Raw genomic sequence first — 6,800 nt, forward strand, 5'->3', positions numbered from 1 at the left:
CAATTTTTGAAATACGAAGATGAAACCAATTGATGACCTGTAGAACTTATTGAGCTCTTTCCGAAAATATGCGTTACGAAAAGTTACGACGTACGGATTTCGTACGATTGTCGTACGAAGTGGCCCCATTGGAATGAATGGGGCCAATCGGAGGACGGCAGCTAGATCGAAGGACAGGTAGCTAGAACTCCAGTACTGTGAGTGTATGGAGCAGCTATGGGATAAAACAGCATTAGGTCAAAAGTTTTGACACCCCGGCCCCCCAGTACTGTGTGTAATAGAGCCACGGGTCAAAAGTTTGGACACCCCGGCCCCCCAGTACTGTGTGTAATGGAGCCACGGGTCAAAAGTTTGGACACCCCCGAACGGCCAAAGCAACCTAGCGTGCAACGTGCAAACACCATTTAATCTAATTTATGCATATACATCACCTAGCAACCACCTAGTAACACCTTAGCAACCACCTAGCAACCACCTAGCAACACCTTAGCAACCACCCCGGATACCATGGCAACACCTTAGCAACCGCCTAGCAATAATCTAATAATCTAATTTATGCATATACATCACCTAGCAACCACCTAGTAACACCTTAGCAACCACCTAGCAACCACCTAGCAACACCTTAGCAACCACCCCGGATACCATAGCAACACCTTAGCAACCGCCTAGCAACACCTTAGCAACCACCTAGCAAACACCTAGCAACACCTTAGCAACCACCCCGGATACCATAGCAACACCTTAGCAACCGCCTAGCAACACCTTAGCAACCACCTAGCAACCACCTAGCAACACCTTAGCAACCACCCCGGATACCATAGCAACACCTTAGCAACCGCCTAGCAACAACTTAGCAACCACCTAGCAACCACCTAGCAACACCTTAGCAACCACCCCGGATACCATAGCAACACCTTAGCAACCGCCTAGCAACACCCTAGCAACCACCTAGCAACACCTTAGCAACCACCCCGGATACCATAGCAACACCTTAGCAACCGCCTAGCAACACCCTAGCAACCACCTAGCAACCACCTAGCAACACCTTAGCAACCACCCCGGATACCATAGCAACACCTTAGCAACCGCCTAGCAACACCCTAGCAACCACCTAGCAACACCTTAGCAACCACCCAAGATACCATAGCAACACCTTAGCAACCGCCTAGCAACCGCCTAGCAACACCCTAGCAACCACCTAGCAACCACCTAGCAACACCTTAGCAACCACCCAAGATACCATAGCAACACCTTAGCAACCGCCTAGCAACACCCTAGCAACCGCCTAGCAACACCTTAGTTACCACCTAGCAACCACCTAGCAACCACCTAGCAACACCTTAGCAACCACCCCGGATACCATAGCAACACCTTAGCAACCGCCTAGCAACACCTTAGCAACCGCCTAGCAACACCTTAGCAACCACCTAGTAACCACCTAGCAACACCTTAGCAACCACCCCAGATACCATAGCAACACCTTAGCAACCGCCTAGCAACACCTTAGCAACCGCCTAGCAACACCTTAGCAACCACCTAGCAACCACCTAGTAACCACCTAGCAACACCTTAGCAACCACCTAGCAACCACCTAGCAACACCTTAGCAACCACCACGGATACCATAGCAACACCTTAGCAACCGCCTAGCAACCACCTAGCAACCACCTAGCAACACCTTAGCAACCACCCCGGATACCATAGCAACACCTTAGCAACCACCTAGCAACACCTTAGCAACCACCTAGCAACACCATAGCAGATACCAGCCAGCACTGCAATCACACTCGCAGTTTCTGTAGGAACTGCAATCTAGTTATTATTATTATTCCACCTGTTTTTTGTCCGGTTAACTAGTGCCGCAGTTTTCGAAATATCGACTTCGTCCAAAAGAGAAAACGTGCGTACATATCGGGAATGGTGGGCTTGTATACAGCTTTCCGATCGGACTTACGTTTTTCGTAAAAACTTCGTAAGTACGCGTTTTTTTGACCATTGAAAATGAATGGGCAGAACTTTGCACGCCCGTGGACAACGCAATTTTTGAAATACGAAGATGAAACCAATTGATGACCTGTAGAACTTATTGAGCTCTTTCCGAAAATATGCGTTACGAAAAGTTACGACGTACGGATTTCGTACGATTGTCGTACGAAGTGGCCCCATTGGAATGAATGGGGCCAATCGGAGGACGGCAGCTAGATCGAAGGACAGGTAGCTAGAACTCCAGTACTGTGAGTGTATGGAGCAGCTATGGGATAAAACAGCATTAGGTCAAAAGTTTTGACACCCCGGCCCCCCAGTACTGTGTGTAATAGAGCCACGGGTCAAAAGTTTGGACACCCCGGCCCCCCAGTACTGTGTGTAATGGAGCCACGGGTCAAAAGTTTGGACACCCCCGAACGGCCAAAGCAACCTAGCGTGCAACGTGCAAACACCATTTAATCTAATTTATGCATATACATCACCTAGCAACCACCTAGTAACACCTTAGCAACCACCTAGCAACCACCTAGCAACACCTTAGCAACCACCCCGGATACCATGGCAACACCTTAGCAACCGCCTAGCAATAATCTAATAATCTAATTTATGCATATACATCACCTAGCAACCACCTAGTAACACCTTAGCAACCACCTAGCAACCACCTAGCAACACCTTAGCAACCACCCCGGATACCATAGCAACACCTTAGCAACCGCCTAGCAACACCTTAGCAACCACCTAGCAAACACCTAGCAACACCTTAGCAACCACCCCGGATACCATAGCAACACCTTAGCAACCGCCTAGCAACACCTTAGCAACCACCTAGCAACCACCTAGCAACACCTTAGCAACCACCCCGGATACCATAGCAACACCTTAGCAACCGCCTAGCAACAACTTAGCAACCACCTAGCAACCACCTAGCAACACCTTAGCAACCACCCCGGATACCATAGCAACACCTTAGCAACCGCCTAGCAACACCCTAGCAACCACCTAGCAACACCTTAGCAACCACCCCGGATACCATAGCAACACCTTAGCAACCGCCTAGCAACACCCTAGCAACCACCTAGCAACCACCTAGCAACACCTTAGCAACCACCCCGGATACCATAGCAACACCTTAGCAACCGCCTAGCAACACCCTAGCAACCACCTAGCAACACCTTAGCAACCACCCAAGATACCATAGCAACACCTTAGCAACCGCCTAGCAACCGCCTAGCAACACCCTAGCAACCACCTAGCAACCACCTAGCAACACCTTAGCAACCACCCAAGATACCATAGCAACACCTTAGCAACCGCCTAGCAACACCCTAGCAACCGCCTAGCAACACCTTAGTTACCACCTAGCAACCACCTAGCAACCACCTAGCAACACCTTAGCAACCACCCCGGATACCATAGCAACACCTTAGCAACCGCCTAGCAACACCTTAGCAACCGCCTAGCAACACCTTAGCAACCACCTAGTAACCACCTAGCAACACCTTAGCAACCACCCCAGATACCATAGCAACACCTTAGCAACCGCCTAGCAACACCTTAGCAACCGCCTAGCAACACCTTAGCAACCACCTAGCAACCACCTAGTAACCACCTAGCAACACCTTAGCAACCACCTAGCAACCACCTAGCAACACCTTAGCAACCACCACGGATACCATAGCAACACCTTAGCAACCGCCTAGCAACCACCTAGCAACCACCTAGCAACACCTTAGCAACCACCCCGGATACCATAGCAACACCTTAGCAACCACCTAGCAACACCTTAGCAACCACCTAGCAACACCATAGCAGATACCAGCCAGCACTGCAATCACACTCGCAGTTTCTGTAGGAACTGCAATCTAGTTATAATTTATAATCTCATAATAATGACTTGCTATCTTATAATTATAACTTACTATCTATATATCTATGTATATATATATATATATATATATATATATATATATATATATATATATTTTTTTTTTTTTTTTTTATAAAACTGACCAATATAATATTTTAAAATATTCGTACATTGAAAATCACATTTTAGAATTAGTTTTAAAACTTAGCTTAAAAATAAATCTATTATATATTCATATATATTCATATAGTTTCTTCACTGTGTTTCTGTATTGTATTTTTATACTGTGTTAAATGTATATTATATATTCACTAATTTTGTGTTGGATATGTCCTCATAATTTTTTAAATCACATGTTGAAAACAGTCAATACATTCTCAAATGCATGTCAGTGAGTGAAATATATAATATAAATATAATGCAAAGAATGTGAAATGTATTTAACATATATAAAAATATATGTCCATATATATATTTTCCATATTGGATGTTTTTGTGTTTTGAGCACCAGGTAAAGGATCTGTAAATCTTGCATTTAACAGCTTTCTATTATTTGATTTTAGAGGCCTGTGGACAGAATGACTCATTTCACGTCAACTAATGAATTTGTTTTAGTACTTTTCATTTTAGTGATTCTATTATGTAAAAATATTGAAAGTTACCTTACAGTTGTTATTAAGGTGCGTTAGACAAAATATTATTTTATTATGACTAATGATTTAAATAAACTTTGCATATTTAAATAGGTTTCAGATAAACATTCTTGTGTCTAAATGGTAAAGCTTGTTTACAGGGCAGAAATGAGTTAAATATATTACAAGATCTGAAATAAAAGTACATACAGTATATAAAGAAAACGAATGTATTGAGTATGTTGAAGAACACATTGAAATATAAGTATTGTAATAATTGCTATTTCTTCTTAATAATATTATGCATTAATCATATGGTTCAAATAATAGTGCATATCGTCGCTGTCCAATGAAAAACAAGTATCTCCTAAACATCTATTTTACAGGAAAGAGAAAAAAACCTTCTTAACTTTCAATGGAAGTTAATGTAAAAAGAGTGTATTTTAGGTAATTTTAAAAAAATTCTATTCATCAAGACATTTTGACACAGTGTAAAGGAGAGTTTGTGTGTTCAAATTATGCAGTAAACTAATAATCGACAAAAATGGATATACTTGGTTTTCATTGGATGTTATGATTATGATGTTATGATGTTCACATTTATTACTAATGCTAATAATAATAATAATAATAATAATAATAATATGTGTTCAGTATGTCTGTATGATATCTCTGGGATCTCTGACATTGACAGATATAAATTTCCAGAAATTAAATATATATATACCTGTGTAAACTCAGGTAACTCACCTGCAGGTAGCGGATATATCCGGGGGTCAGACGGGGCAGACGGAAAAACATCTCAGAGTCCCTCTCTCTCCCTTTTTCTCTCAGATCACTGCCCTGACCGGAGCCTCCTCACACACACACAGCAGTGCTGTCCCTCACACACACACACACACACACACTCCTGTGTCTCCAGCCTGATCTCTGTGCTCTCTTCAGACACTTCCTCCACAGGGCTTATAATACCCAGACTGCTTGTGTAACGGGTCACATGTCTGCCTGGGCATCCCACTGCTGAGTGTGTGTGTGTGTGTGTGCGTGTGTATGTGCGTTGGTCTATTATCCTTATGATTTCTTTGTTTGTAGTATGTAGTATGTGTTTTATTTGATGTTAGTCTTTACATTGAAGAAAAATAAGAAAATAAAATAAAATATACATATATATCTATTGCAGTGAGAGGTAATGATCGTGTCCGGCGGTGTCTGGCTGTAACTGTCCATGTGAATAGAGAAGTAACAATGCAGGAGACCCCACCCATATTTCTCATAGGTCAGTACATCATTCTTTAGCTTCCTTGGGGCATGACAAAAGTCATGGGACAGGATACTAGTGTACTAGCATGTTGATGTATACTCATAGGCTGCCCTGTTTTCTTTAGGCCCATATAAGGAACATCTGAGCTAATTTTATCTGCTGCATTATATGTAGCTGTAATGGTACTTTTATTAGAGTTAACTGTATTTCCAAGCTATTTTCCACCATTTATTTTACTATATACATTGTTCTAAGCATTTATCACTTTCATTTGTTTAAAACTCAATATTTTCTCAAACCAGTTCATTGTATTTCATTTACAGACAATTTTATACATTTTATTCATTGAGGATGAGCACTGAATCATGGAGATTAGTTTAGGGAAAGTAGCTTTATCTATATATGAATTAATCTAAAGATAAATTAGATTAATGTTAAATGTTGGCTGTTAAATAAATATGTTTTAAAAATTTATTATCGCCTTTTGTGTTTTTGAGTAACAATTTTTCGAAAGGTATCGAAAAAAGTATCGTTTGGGTCTCTGTATCAAATTGAAAGTATATTAGGGTAGTGGTATGGACATTTAATTAAAAATACTCAGCTCTTAAACAATTTGGGACAAAGTTCTGAGGGAAAAAAAGTCGTTTTACTTGCTGAATTTTCTTTCCTTCTATACTGTGACTCAATCAGCTTTGTCTGGAGGATCTATTTCCTTATTTTATAAAGCTTACTAAGTTCAATTCTAGCACTTCTACTGCTAAACTCACAGTAACTATACCTTAAACATGGAGGTTTGGTGACGTTATTTATAGTAAACACACGTGACTGTCAATGACCGATAATACTCCCTATACTCCCTAAGTAGTGAGCTAGCGAGAACCATTTGGGACTCGCCCATCAAGTAAGCTTACTTGTGTAGCTACATAACATTGACTTATTTAGGCTTTTTAAAGGTAGTACATTCTTATTAAATATTATACATGGTGAATTACAGCCTCATCTACAAGCTGAGCAGAAATAGTTCAGTGTTTCAGTGATTTAAAGAGAGA

The 6,800-nt window shown here is 41.6% G+C and overlaps 1 long non-coding RNA gene across 1 annotated transcript in view; it reads right to left on the reverse strand.

The window, feature by feature from the left end:
- Positions 1-5,576, reverse strand: part of LOC125780644 (uncharacterized) — a 66,270-nt gene extending 60,694 nt beyond the window's left edge. The window contains exon 1 of the long non-coding RNA XR_007423902.1: positions 5,241-5,576. This is a non-coding gene — a long non-coding RNA (uncharacterized LOC125780644). The remainder of the gene's footprint in view (positions 1-5,240) is intronic.
- Positions 5,577-6,800: the final 1,224 nt, after the last annotated feature.

Source organism: Astyanax mexicanus, chromosome 13 (assembly GCF_023375975.1).
Source record: "Astyanax mexicanus isolate ESR-SI-001 chromosome 13, AstMex3_surface, whole genome shotgun sequence".
Classification (NCBI taxonomy): domain Eukaryota; kingdom Metazoa; phylum Chordata; class Actinopteri; order Characiformes; family Acestrorhamphidae; genus Astyanax; species Astyanax mexicanus.